At 43.1% G+C, this 14,632-nt stretch overlaps 1 long non-coding RNA gene across 1 annotated transcript in view; it reads left to right on the top strand.

Annotated features, from left to right (window-relative positions):
* Positions 1 to 13,629, top strand: part of LOC144785177 (uncharacterized) — a 28,700-nt gene extending 15,071 nt beyond the window's left edge. The window contains exon 2 of the long non-coding RNA XR_013601795.1: positions 13,321 to 13,629. This is a non-coding gene — a long non-coding RNA (uncharacterized LOC144785177). The remainder of the gene's footprint in view (positions 1 to 13,320) is intronic.
* Positions 13,630 to 14,632: the final 1,003 nt, after the last annotated feature.

The following is a 14,632-nucleotide window of genomic DNA, read 5'->3' as shown; positions in this document are numbered from 1 at the left end:
GTGTGATTGTTAATTTCGAGGACCCACGCACGGTAGAACACATTTGTTCCTGGAAAAGTGAGGGGTATACAGAAGGTATAGAGACAAGGCACCTCTCTTTTTTCTACCCATCTAGGAATCATGGTAGGTTTGACCACTACGACCAGGCCTTTGATGGAGGCTGGTGTCGGGTGGGACAAAGAGACGTGGGGAACAACTGGGGTGAGTGGGGGCGGGATAACCACAGATACCCCCAGAGAAATACAACAAGCAGGGATGCCTATTGGGGAATTCCAGTTTTCAATAGATTCAGCGGCCTAGAGATGGTTGACTGACTTCTATCACCATCCTGGCCGCTGAACATTGAACTGGAGGGAACTGAACAGGGCTGCCCAACTGAGATCACAAAAATCAAAGAGGTGCATGTGAAGGAGATCCCCAGTACACACTTAGCTCAAAATAGTTTGAGGATGTCACCGATAAGAGAAGATCAAGTAGGTGGTAATATTATTGGGCCCGCAACATTTGAATCCCGAGATCACCGTAGTCCCCAAAAAACCTCTGATATGCATATGATCCACGGGAAACCATACCCACACAAACTATCTAACAATGAACTAAGGATCATTAGCTGGAACGTTGCCGGACTCCAACAGCGGGTGTCGGACTTGGAATGGTTAAAATTTATATCCGACAAAGACATAATAATGCTACAAGAGACATGGGCTATTTCGGAAATAGCTATTGAAGGCTTCGAATGTCACAGCATTAATGCACAGAAGCCAGTTTTTGGATGCCCTATGGGAGGTCTCCTGATTGGATTCAGGATAACTTTAGGGGGGGCTATCAAATTAATACCAACTAAAAGCTCCAATATTCAAATAATTGAGTTCACACGTAGGTCCCCGTTATACCTGATTAATTTCTATAATAATGATTTCCAATCAATTCCTAACAGGAATTATATAGAACTATTCGGGAACCTAGCGAAAATAACTGAATCCCCCAACAACTGTGCGAACAATAGGATTATCCTAGCTGGGGATTTTAATGCCAAAATGGTCAAAACCAAAGAAGGTGTTACTCAATCAGACAGGGCCACTAAACGTGGAAAGGAACTAGAAAGTTTCATAAATGCTCATACCCTACTGGATATTATGGACACATGTAAAACTAGTGAATCAGTATATATTCCAACCTTTAGAGGCAGAGACTTTTCTAGTACGGTGGACTACATTTTTATGTCTGTAGAACTATTAGACAGAGTCACCCAGGCAAGAGTCCTAGAAACAGCTTTTGGAGACCATAATGCACTAGAACTAACATTAAGACTAGGATCGTCCCAAGCACCTGCTCGCACTCTGGGAGCTAGGGATATTATGCCTTCAACTAATAACTTAAGGCTGAAATGGAAAGGGGTGGACAGTGGTTGCATTATGAACAAAATTTATAAGCAACCACCAACCACTAGTTGATTTGTGTTCACTGACCGATGGGAATCACCAAAGGATAGTCAAAAACTTTGTAAATCTCTGTAATGTTATAAAGTCTCTCCTAACTGTCCCTAACAAAAAACACAATGATGAGCCTAGGTGGTTCGACAGTCATTGTTCAGCGGCAAATAAGGCTCTCCGCAGGGCTCTAAATTCCAAACCTAGGAGCCAGACAGATGTACGGACCGCCAGACAAACCTATAAAACAACCATAGGGATAAGGAAGGCGGTCATGGTGGAAGAACATTGGAAGGAATTAACTGTTTCAGCTGCTATGGGAAATAGCGCTACTTTTTGGCCTGCTGTAAGGAAGATGCGGGACTTGGGAAAACAGTTATCACCAATTAGCTGCACCATTTCAAGCCAGCAATGGGAACAACACTTCTCCAAAATATACGCCAACCCTGTTGCCTCTACAGATGGTTATAGCCCTGGCAAACTGACTCCACTAGACATAACCCAGGGAGAGGTTATTTTGGCTATTAATCAAAGCCTCGGGAACAAGGCGCCTGGGCCGGATGGCTTCCCAATTGACCTAATTAAACACAAGCCGGAATTTTGGGGACCCATTTTGGTCAATGTTTTTAATTGTCTGCCGTTGGTCCCTATTCTTGACACCTGGTCAACAAGCATAATAGTCCCCATCTACAAAAAAGGTGAAAGATCTGACCCTGCAAATTACAGGCCCATTTCGCTGTTAGACAACACCTTGAAAATTTTGGGTCGGGTGCTGTATAACAGAGTGAATGACTGGGCCGAAGAAACAGCGGTGATGGACAGATGCCAAATGGGCTTCAGAAGTAAGGTTGGGTCAACTGAACAATGCCTGAACCTCAACCTTATAATTGGCAAATACACCATAGCTAGGGTTTCACCTATTTACCTAGCATTTATGGATTTGTCGTCCGCATTCGACTTAGTGAACAGGTCAAAACTGTGGGCGACTCTCCTCTCTTATGGCCTCGACGAACCTTTGGTGCATTTCCTGGCTTATCTACACGCAGACACTAAAGCACAGGTACGGATTGGCAGAGAAGGTGAGATCTCAGGGGCAATCAAGGTTGAGAGAGGCGTCCGACAGGGGTGCGTCCTAGCACCCCTACTGTTCATCATTTATATAAACGGACTGAGCGATTCCTTGAAAAAAACGACCACTGACGCCCCGAGAATTCAAGGGAGATTGTTACCCGCACTTCTGTACGCCGACGATGCGGTGATTATGGGCCTAACACCAAACGCCCTACGTGCTCTGGTCAAGAATTTTGCACATTTTATGGGGAATTTGGATTTGAAAGTGAATTTTAAAAAATCGTTTATTATGGCCTGCGGGCCAGGGGCCAAACATCTTAATTCCATTTCTATAGGACAAGATAAGTTGTACTCTACAAAAACATTTTCTTATTTAGGTATGGTCTTTGCTGCGAACGGCCTGTGGAGTGGGCATCTTGCCCACGCCACAGGCAAGTTCTCAAAGGCCATAAACTCAATCATTTCCCTTCCACGGCCAAAGAGGACTGAAACAACTAATGCAATTGTGAAGATATACAGACTGCAATGTGCCCCGGTAGCAACCTATGGTGCGGAGATTTGGGGGATAGTGAAAACACCCAGCCTGCAGACAGAAGAGAATCGGTTATGCAGGAAATTACTTGGAGCCCCAATCTCCTCATCCGGGTACATTTGCCATGCTGAACTCAACTTGCCCTATATAACTGATTTCATCGCCACACGGCCTGCACTATTTTGGCTGGCCATTTGGGCCAATGATCGGGCTACCTTAACTCAGGAAATTGTGACGGAGTGTTTAGCTTGAGACAAAGGTATGAGTATCCCGTGGCTTCGGGCGACACAAGAAAGCCTAAACAGCATAGGCAAAATCCATTTTTTCAACGACCCCTCTCAGATTAAGAGTACAGATAAAAAGGATGCCCAATTTGAACTCTATGCCCTTTATAGGGAAAAGAGGTTGGAGGAAGAATTGCAAAAACAAACTGTTAAGTCATATGTGAATAACGTAAATAATGACTCATCTCTACAACAAATTCCTTTATATCTAAGACTTCCATTGACTAATTGGGAAAGATCGTTATTATATCGCCTGAGAGCTGGGACTATAAAATACTCACTTTGCTTTCCTATGGGCCATAGTATGATGACCTCCGGAAACACGCCATGCCCCTGTCCCTGCGATGGATTCAGCAGACAAAATGACTGCCATTTCTTTTTTAACTGTAAATTTTATATGAAATACATCAAATGGTTTTTAGCCCCATATTTTAAAAAAAACATAGACCAGTTTCCCTGATTCAATCCTACTCTATGCTTTTAAAACTAGAAAACGATGAACTGATCTTCCGTGTAAGTTCATTTTTGAAAGTTATTTCTTCTACACGCAAATCGATGGAATCACCTTGAAATATTTATGCGCTGCACAGTTCCCAATGCCTTTGCACTTTAGTAAATTGGACTGCATTCTAGTAATCGGAAAATACTGATTGTTTACATTTATGCTGTATGCTCTTTTCTGCAGTCTTTAACTATTTGTGGAAGCTTTTGTAATTTTAAATGTACTTTTAATTATGTCGCTTTTATGGATTTGTTGAAATCCGAATAAAGTATTTTTGAATTGAATTGAATTGGGTGTCCTAAACCTGAAATGTTCCAGGACAGAATTTTTCCCAGGGGGCTACCTCTGCAGCGTATGGAGTTTTATGTTTTCTTTAGAAGCGTTCAGTGAACCAGCTAACCAATTCCAATGGGCTAACTCATCCTCCCCTCTGGATCCGCTGACCCTTTGGTCATCATATCCCGCAATATTAATCACTCTTTTTCCTGTAATACTGCCAACCGAGATTTTAATATCTTTTGGAATTACAAAGCCCCTATTATAAGATATAATTCTACCTAAGCCCTGGCAGTCTTTCCTATGTGATTCTATCTGAGCAACAACTGGCTCCTTGAACGGGAGTACAACAAATTAGTGAAGGAGGGTCCGAGGGAAAGTTTAACGACCTAACAGGTAAATACCCCCAGTGTAACAACCTAAAGAACAAAAGTACCTGTCAGTCGGGTAACGCCGAGGTGCTCAGAAATCGCGCTGGAAAAAGGAAAGCACAGGAAAATACAGACAACAACCAGATAGATCAAAGGACACATTGACCATCAACAATTGCTGGTTTAAGTCCTATCAGACCACCCAAATGGCAGAGCCTCATCATGTAGGACACTCAGGCCATGGTTAGTCTGCAAACGCCCAGGTGTATATTGGCAATGCATGACTGAGTCATGGTCTGGATACCGCAAATGCTAATGCAAGGTGGTACTGATAGGTGCAGTGCAAAAACTAACCATGGCCTGAGTGTCCTACATGATGAGGCTCTGCTATTTGGGTGGTCTGATAGGACTTAAATCAGCAATTGTTGATAGTCAATGTGTCCTTTGATCTATCTGGTTGTTGTGTGTATTTTCCTGTGCTCTCCTTGAACGGGAGACCACCACGCCATTTTTCCTAAAATGATCGACATTGAACAGGATTAGCATTGCAATTATCCAAGAGCTAAAAGTTACTCTGGAATTCGGGAGTCCACTTTAAAGGTCTAAGAATACCCGGCAAAGGCAAGCCCGTCTGCGCCCGTTCGCCCCAGACAGGGCCCGGGGCACAGAACCTCTGCCTCATCTCCCTCCGCCCCCCTCCAATACCCCAGGGAAAAACTTCTCCAAATTATGAAAGTATTAACCCCACTTTGTAAACATTCTATCTCTATGGAGAAAATACAACACAAGTGTCCTCACTGCTTATATGAACTGCCTTTAATGGCAAGAGGCCACCCTACGGTTGGGAACCAATTCAACAAGCCAAAACACGCACAGAAATCTCCATAGTACTGAAAGATACAGCACTTGATGTGCTATTTCTCACGGAAACTTGGTTAGTACCAAGCTCAGATCCAGATGTTGTCCAAGCGCTTCCCCCTGGCTACTTGAATTGGCGTGTAGACAGAATATGTAGCGGGGGGGGATTGCTATTATCTATAAAGATCATTAAGTCTGCCGCCTTATGGGCAGTCCTCTCCTAGACTGTGAAAATGCCAATTTTTCCATCAAATTCACCCCTTTACTCACGTTTGTTGGCATTCTTCTCTACCACCACCCAGGAGCAAAGGGACAATTCTGCAGCTTGTTACTGGAATCTGTTTTAAATTTAGCCAGCACATCGTCCAATGTTAATCATCTGGGAGATTTCAACTTCCATTTTGATGACCCTCAGGACACAGCAGCCAACGATCTTGCTCATGACCTCGCAGCCTACCAGATGCATCTAAAGATTCATCAAGCCACCCACATGAAAGGTCATCTCCTTGACCCGATCTTTTCAATTATAGCAGAACTTAAAGGGAAGGAGCCTGTTCCCCTCCCTTGGTCAGACCACTTTCTAGTCCCTTTTTCATGGTATCCATCCTCCCCGTGCCCGTATGTGTTAGCATCCCGTATTCAAGCCCATCAATGGCCCAAATTGATCGTAGAGGAATGGACTCAGAAATTGCAATTTACCATACCCTCATACCATCCTGACCCTTCAATAGCTAGCAGAAAGTTCCACTCATGGATTGATAACTCACAATAGTATTGCCTAGGAGATCTATGCTACAAAAAGTCAGATCCAATAAATGTCCCTGGTTCACCCCCGAACTCTGCAAAGTAAAACAATGGTTCAAAAGATTAGAAAGAGTATGAAGGAAAGATTTTGCAAACGAGAAAAAATCGGACTATAGGGCATCTATCATCTCCTATAAAGCAGCACTCAAAGCAACCCAGGCGGCCTATTATGAAGAAAAAATGGCATCCTCCTCCAACTCCTCTAAATAAATATTCTGGATCATAAAAAAATGTATGAAAGTCCCCGATCCCCCTTCAGCCCCTGACTTCTCAGGCCATCGTTGTGAGGAGATAGTCGATTTATTTGCCACTAAAATTCAAAATATACTGAATCTTCTTCTACCGGTCAATAATGAGCATCCATTCGAGCAGCTCAAAGTAGAATCTCAGAATATTGCCCCCTACTTTGAGTCCTTCGCTCCACTCACTGAGGATTTTTTTCCATCCATCCTTGACACAATCAAGAGTGGCTCCCCGCTGGATCCCGCCTGCTTCAATATTCTGAAGCCTGCAACATCTATCATCATCTCTCCAATTGTTAAACTAGTCAATGCCTCTTTAGCATCGGGTGTAGTCCCCCAGGACTGGAAGAATGCCATGGTTAAAGCATTACTAAAAAACACCTAGATCCCACGGAGTTGGCCAATTATCTCCCCATCTCCTTACTTCCTGGTATCAGTAAGGTCACAGAAAAATATGTTAACCGCCTACTTTCTGCACATCTCGAAACCTTTAAATTGCTCCAATTCTTGACTCCGGAGGGTCTGTAGCCATCATCCTCCTGGACCTAAGTGCAGCCTTTGATACTGTGATCCACCACACCCTGATACACCCAGAATTAGGAAGGCCCCCACAGGGGGACGCCTTTTCTCCTCTAACGCTTCTAGGCTCTGGAACTCTTTGCCTCTCCCCATCCATCAGGAAGTCAACCACCTATCATTTCGCAGACACCTGAAGAAATGGCTCTTCCCATAATTCCATCTGCTTCTCACTGTTTTTCCGCAGCGCTGAGATGCCTTCGGGTAGCCATGCGCTATATAAAAACATATTCAATATCTCTACTTGTTACCAATCTGGGATCCTCGATATCAGAAATCACTGCAGTAGAAAACTTCAATTAAATGGACCAAATTCCCTATCAAACAAGGAAACAAAGACCAAAGTGTTAGATACTTCTCCTGACCCAAGTCCTGCAAATACTCTATTGCTCTGCCTTTGCTCAGCCTCCAATTCTGAAATTGGTATGGATGGAGAAGTAAAACCAGCCTTCCCATCATAAAACCTCCCTTGATTAGGTCCGTACAGGGAGAGAATCTATATGAGAGAGGGTTGAGGGAATTCTGTCCACAGTCCACCCTAACTCTGGCGGAACTTCGTTTATTTTTACTGCTATAATCTGTGAATCAACCAGGTCTATCCTTGCTTTAACTGTCTCAAAGCCAGTGCCCAACCCTCCACTTGTAATAGGCTGTTATCCCCATATCCTTGTGGCCCCTCCTCTTGCCATTGTCCACCTAATGCAGGTACTTCTTTCATAATAGAGGAAGGGAGAGGATTTACTTCCAGGCACCCCCAACTCCTTTCCATTTTGAGACAGAGTGATTAGTTCAGGTTTCTCAACGTCATTAAGAAACCTCAATTTTATGGGCTTGCATTTTGTAATGCGCCAAATCATTTTCTTATTTTTATTCCGTACTTTTATCCTCGTACTGTCTGAGTGAGTGGAATCCCCCTGGGGGGAACATCATCAAATTTTGCCCATGATTATTTAACAATGGGAGCGTCATTTAATGGGTCAATATCGCAAGAGATACAGGGGACCACTTTTTACAAAATGGGAGGAGAGTTCTTGAGCATGGATGCATTCAAATTTTCCCCTTGAACAACAACGTGATGATCCCGGGTTACCTGATTTTGGGGATGGAACGGAACATCTTATCTAGCAAAATTGAAAAAAAACTAGGGTCATCATAAGTTCCCACTTAGACTCCCATTTTCATCACCCCAGATAACACCACTATGTTAGTCTGGGTTGGCTGAGATTTCACATCAATACCCGTTTCTGCCTTTCCTAAACAAGAACCGACAGAGGTAAGGTGCTGCACCCCCATTAAAATCAGAAACAGTGCATCCAATACCTGATCAGAATTAGCAATTGATAACTCTAACAAGGTTAAACTTGAGGAGAGAATCCTCTCTAAAGCATAAAGAATATCAGAGTTTGCCCTCCCTCTCCTATTCCTGTTAACACCCTCATTCGTTAGTTGCCATAAGGCTTGAACTCCTGTTTTTGGGGATGCCCCTAATTTCGATAATCCCAATGAGCATAAAAAGGATACACTTGAAGGAGTACTGCTGCACAACACTGGCATAAAAGGGCAACTGACAGGACAGTCCAATGGCAGTCTCAAATCCGTTCTTGAGCAAACAGTGATTTTAAATTAGCCTCCATAACTTGATTATTTTTCATATGTATAGCAATGTCCGGCAATGAAAAATCCTCTAAATCCCCAGAATCAAAACTGCATTTACCTTCCTGTTGCTCATTCTGAAACACTCGAGAGGGCTCTTTAGTATAAAACATTACTGGTACTGACTCAGCAACATTTCAGGGGCCAGTTATAACCATCAGACTCTATAGACTCCAGCGTAACCACAGGCTCAGACATCAACTTTGTACCAACGCTGTTTATTTCGGGATTAGCCTTAACGTCCTCCATATCCATTTCCATTTCTTCAACTGCTTCAGCTGAAGGCCGTTGGTCAGTAAGCTGAGTTGGATGAATAGATTCCACTAGGTCATAGCTATTAGCAAATGTTTTTCCAGGGACCATAAACTTTGGTCTGTGATGTGACTATGGGCCGCATTGATGCAGAGAGATTGGTTGTCACTTGTTTGGGAAGCTGGTGGTAAGGTGGGTGTAAGGGAAGCAATCATATATGTCTAGTGTCTGAATTGCACAAAATGAAACCAACAGCTTAGGACTGATCCCTGCTTCTCCCCTTAACCAAATTGCGTGATCCTAGGTGCATATTAATTTCACTTTGCCTCCTTTTTGCTTTCATTATCACATATAAGGGCCTTGAAATACATGGCTTCAGGATGTCCCCTGTACAAAACATTCTCTTGTGTTTGATTTAATAAACTATAATGTTGTTTATGTACAGTAGGAACCCAAGTCACCAAAAGAATGCAAATGCCAGACCTGCCTCTTAGTTCACTATTAACAACTTTGTGTCATCAGGGTGAGGGTGATTAGTGAATAACAGTTTACAAATGTATCTTTAAAAACTATCACTTTTAAAATAATACTTCTTAATGCAATGATATTTTCTTATGTATTAAGATGAACTTGTTCTACATGATAATGAAATACACTTTTTGAATTTTGAACAGTGTATCATACTTTTATGCTTTTGCTGAAAAGATATCTTTAAATATGAAGGTGTTTCTAAAGTTAAGTGGTCCAGGACACCGTCGTTACTACATTTCTTTAACTTAAATTAACTTTTAAACAAATGATTGACTGTTCATTTAACATATTTTTATTGTTGGAGCTGAGAGGAGTAAACAGCAGCCCAGGGCTGCTGCTGTCCAGGGAGCCATTTTTAAAAGTCAGGACGGCAATATGCGGCCCTCGGGCGGTACTTTGATTATCACTGCACTAGGTTATGTGTGATGTGGTTAAGCTGATGCGGCACTATATCCTGAGAACGAACCGCAATTATGCCCAGCTCATCTTCATTAACTGCACCTGGTGGCATCCCCAATTCCTTAATTCCTACTGCTTTCCCCCTCTGTCCCTTAGAGAGCATGGACAATACAGAGGGATGGAACTTCAAAAGGGACAGATAGACTTTGGGCCTCTTCCGCTGGATGGTTTTTAGCAATTTGCGGAACTGATGTAGCTGATTGTAGATCCGACTGACCCTGAAGGAGCCATTAAATAACAAGATCAAAGGCACCTTGAGGGCATCTTCAATCTTCAGAAACTAAGGGGATCAGCCACAGACATTCACCTTACTACTCATCCGAAGATGCCACTGATGCCATCTGCCCTTAACTCTACAGCACTTTCCTTCTCCAACAATAAATGTAACCTCTTCAAAGATTGGAGCTGAGGCTCAGAAAGGACTTACAAAGAGTGTAGGAGAGTGAGGAACTTGCAATAAATATAAACTCGGAGCAGCCCCCACCCAAGACGCACCAACCTAGTGCTGGCTGCTTCCTCACCACCAAGGAGATGGGTTGGGGCCTAGGCCTCCCCAGTGCACATGATGCGTGTCGATATGTGTCAATAGGAAATAGCGAGAATACGCTGCAATCGATTGTCTAAAAAAAAGACTTACCTGTACTAAGGGATCCGCATATCCTTTTTTCCTCAAACAGGGTTTGACTACAAACCCCTCAACCCTGCTTTTAAGACCATGACGCCTTAGTATAGCATTTTATAAGTAGGTTATGAAGCATACTACTTACTATTTGTTATATGTGTTGTGATGTGAAGTCTCGTTGGGTCACATCTCATGAGTGAGTTTATGTCATTATCAATGTTATGTGGCAACTATTTTACACGCTAAGAGGAGAGCACTATTTAGACATTTGTAGCACCTATTGTATATGGGTGTTATAGATGTATGGTCCAAGATGAACTACTGTGACCTGCCAGCCCGGCTGACAGGCCGTTGTTTTAATGTTCTCTGCTTTTGTAATTACAGATCTCATTTACAAAACATACGGAATACCTTATTACAAACTGTATGTATACCCAGAGCATGCACAGTAAGTGTGCACGTGTGTGTCCTTATTCCAGGATTAGTTAAGAGTGGTACACACGGGGCTGGTCTCCGTTGAGTCCTGAGGAAGAGCCAATAGGGGAAGGGCTCAAAACATGTTGGCTATCCATTACTGAGACAGCCAGACTCATTGCGGTCTTGGTCTGTCCAGTAACAACGCCTGATTTTAACCTTACCAACTAGGGGCGGGAATAAAAAAGTGTCCCACTAGTTAGGTATTTGTAATTTTTACTTTCTTCCACTCCCCTTCACTTCACTTAGTCTATACCAATAAGTGCTCCTGCGTAACTGATAGTCACAGCACATCTCATCAGTAGAGGATTGGGAAGAACCCCAATGATGAAGCATGCCACCTACGGGTAACCCTGGTGGGTGAGGGGTCTCTAGAAAAAAGTCTCTTTTCTAGAATATCGGTTGCAGCATATTCTCGCTGTTTCCTATTACTAAATCCCACGTGCATGTTCTCTTCAATTGTTTGTATTTTTTGGTGGTACATAACTGTTTAGGAGGATAAACCTTGCCTCTACCTCTACCTCCCTCATCCTTTTATGTAACTAAGATATGTGTCAATAACCAGCCTACCTCATAACTGCTGAATGCTTGCTTAATACTTAATGCCACTTGCTGCCGCTTCCTACCGCTTGAAGTTTGCTGCTGCTTGCTGCTTCTCGTTCATACCTTTATGTGCTATAATCTAGAGTCTGTAATTGTATATAAGCTCCCACTGCACTCTCAATAACAGGATATCTCTACTACCTTGGGAAGGGATGAAGCAGTGAATAAGATGAATAACACAATGTATCAAGGGCTAAATAGCCTATGATCAAATGGCCTCACTCCCAAGCACACATTATGTGTTGAAATGGTTTCCCCGTTAAAGTAAGACACAATAATTTTCAAAACAAAATATAAACAATCTCTTTGGTCCTTTCTTTTCAGGCTTTTATTCTTTTGGTTTCAGCCACAGCCAACACGTGTTTCGTCGCAATTGGGGCGTGATCCCGCGACTTCATCAAGGCTATATCTTTCAGAGTGTTGAAATTTTAAATGTGGTGATATTTCCAACCCACATTGGGGTTCCAAATTAATGTTGCGTAATTCCAGGTAAAACGTATAGCTGCAAGTATCCTTTGTATCTTTCGTAGATTTCTTTAAATTAGCAGAGTATGGCATCCCATACTACGTTCTGACTTCTATCGAGTGCGATACGAAGCTTCGTTGAAGACTTGAGACGAAACACGTGTTGCCTGTGGCTCAAACCAAAAGAATAAAAGCCTGAAAAGAAAGGACCAAAGAGATTGTTTATATTTTGTTTTGAAAATTATTGTGTTTTACTTTAACGGGGAAACTATTTCAACACATAACCTGTGCTTGGGAGTGAAGTAGATTTGATATATAGCTTTAGCTTTGTTGTTTGTGGAGTTTAGTGGTTCTCCACACCTTTAACCCCTTCGATGCTGATGACGGCTCCCGGTCGTCATCACTTACGGTGGGCGTGTGCTGATGACGGCCTGTAGCCGTCATGAACACGCCCGCGATCGGAATGTGCCGCACAGGTGCAGAATTCCGGCCACAGCCAGGGAGTTAAGCACCGTTGATACACTCTTTTGAAGTTCATAATTTGTGCAATTTCACCAAGAGGCGCCAAAATCCCTATAATAAATACCACGCATCTTAGGATTTATGACCAAATGGCAACTACTGACAAAGCAGCTCTGGAGGCCAAAATAATGAACAAAATAGAGCCTCCCTCTCGTAAAGGAGAGGAAAAGGGTGCAAAAAATAAGTACAGCAGGGGGTGTGACTCTGAGGCAGGAGGCAAGAAATAGGAGCGGGCTCCAACAGAAATGAAACAAACAGGAGCAGGGGCGCACCTCCCCGACGCACTAACCGCACTGACCTAACGCATGCTGTCTCTGCATAGCCAGAATGGAGTCGCAGCACTAGCTTCACCACTGCTGCCTGCCCATTTACCTTCGCCTCCAAGGAGCAGAGCGGAATGGAGAGACCAGCAGTCCCTCAGCCTCGTGCGCCCTCCAGCTCCTCTGTAATCTTGCCTCCTCCACTACACCGTGCCTGGCAGGCCACAGAGCACGGAACGTGGAGCAACTCAACTCAACACGGCTCCTGCTCGCTCCCGTTGAGTCAGGCGTCACTTCCTGCACATCACTGCATGTCACTTCCACGCCTATCAGCTTAATTGTTAATCAAATGTTTGTGCATTGATGACTCATGGACTCTTCAATGCATGTATATATTTTCTACATAAGATATTGGTTGAATATGAGATTGTCATTTTTGATCTTTTTTCCATGGAGCGTCTTTATAACAACAGGCTGTTATGTTTCTGTTAGCTGTTCCTTCTCTGTGCTAACGTGCTGCCATTTTTTCCCAGCTGCTGCCTATGAGGGCCCGAAGATCAAATGATGGCCCCTATCCTGAGAATCCCACCACAACAACAGCGAATATCTCCACCACCACTACGATAAGCACTACGATAAGCTCCAACAGAACCACATTATTATCATGTGTCTGTTGTGCAGTGCCCTTGCCCACATGTACTACAAAACTGTCTCGATGATAATACAATTTCAATTTGTGTTGCCCAGCTTAATGCATGTTCAAGCAGCCATTAGGCATTGCTGTTGTTGCCTTCAAGCATCCTCTGCCTACTTTTCTTAGTTAATAAATCAAATTTGTTCAACACTTGTTTACAAAGTCTTGTGTCTGGTTCCCGCCAAAAAAACTCACCACTAAAGCTAGGTATTAAATGTAAATTTCATGGCCGGAATCTCACCCAGAGACACCAGTGAAAACATATGGCAATTGAATATTTGTCTATTCCAGGGGTAGGGGATCAGGTGAGGAGGGAGGTTGGAAAAGGGATTGCGGGGGAGGGTGGGAGTGCTTAAATGAACATACGTTTCTGGGTGTTTCACACAGGCGAAAAGTGGCCATTCAGAGCATAAATAAAATTGTCATTTAGGTGTGGAATAGTGGTTGAAATCATTTAGTTCTGAATGACTGAAAAATGTGCATTGGTCTGACACTTGGGTCAAAGGACATTAGATGCCCCTTTGTTAGACCTGTTAGCCTTAGGGTGGTGCTCCCCCAAAGTTTTTTGCCTTTTTGCCTCCAATTTTGTTCACCTAATTTCTGTTGGCCTGAGGACACTGCCTACTTTACCATTGCTAACCAATGCTAAAATGCTTGTGTTCACTCCCATAAACAGGGTTTGATTGGATTATCCACAATTTGTATATTTAATTTATCCATACGGCCCTAGTAAAGTGCACTCCATTTGCAGAGGGCCTGTAAATTAAATGCTACTAGTGGGCCTACAGCATGGATTGGATCATCCACTTAAGTAACCCTTTAAACATGTATCAGGCCTGCTGCTGCAGAGCCTTTGCGTGCAGTTTACACTGGCAAGTCGACTTGGGCATTTAAAACTCTTTGCCAAGCCTTAAACTCTCCTTTTATTAAATATACGTAACACCTTAGGTAGGCCCCAGGTAGCCCATAGGTCAGGGTGCTGTGTAACTAAAAGGTAGGACATATACTTTTTAAGTTTTAAATGATCTGGTAGTGAAAATCGCCCAAACTCGGTTTTCACTACTGTCAGGCTGTAGTAACAGGGTGGACCAAATAAAGACGTCTTCAAACGAATGGTAGAGAAATGAAAATATTTATTCATTAAGAGCAGT

This window comes from Lissotriton helveticus, chromosome 10 (genome assembly GCF_964261635.1).
Source record: "Lissotriton helveticus chromosome 10, aLisHel1.1, whole genome shotgun sequence".
Classification (NCBI taxonomy): domain Eukaryota; kingdom Metazoa; phylum Chordata; class Amphibia; order Caudata; family Salamandridae; genus Lissotriton; species Lissotriton helveticus.
Note: the sequence above shows the minus strand (reverse complement) of the source record. Positions and strands in the feature narration are given on the sequence as shown.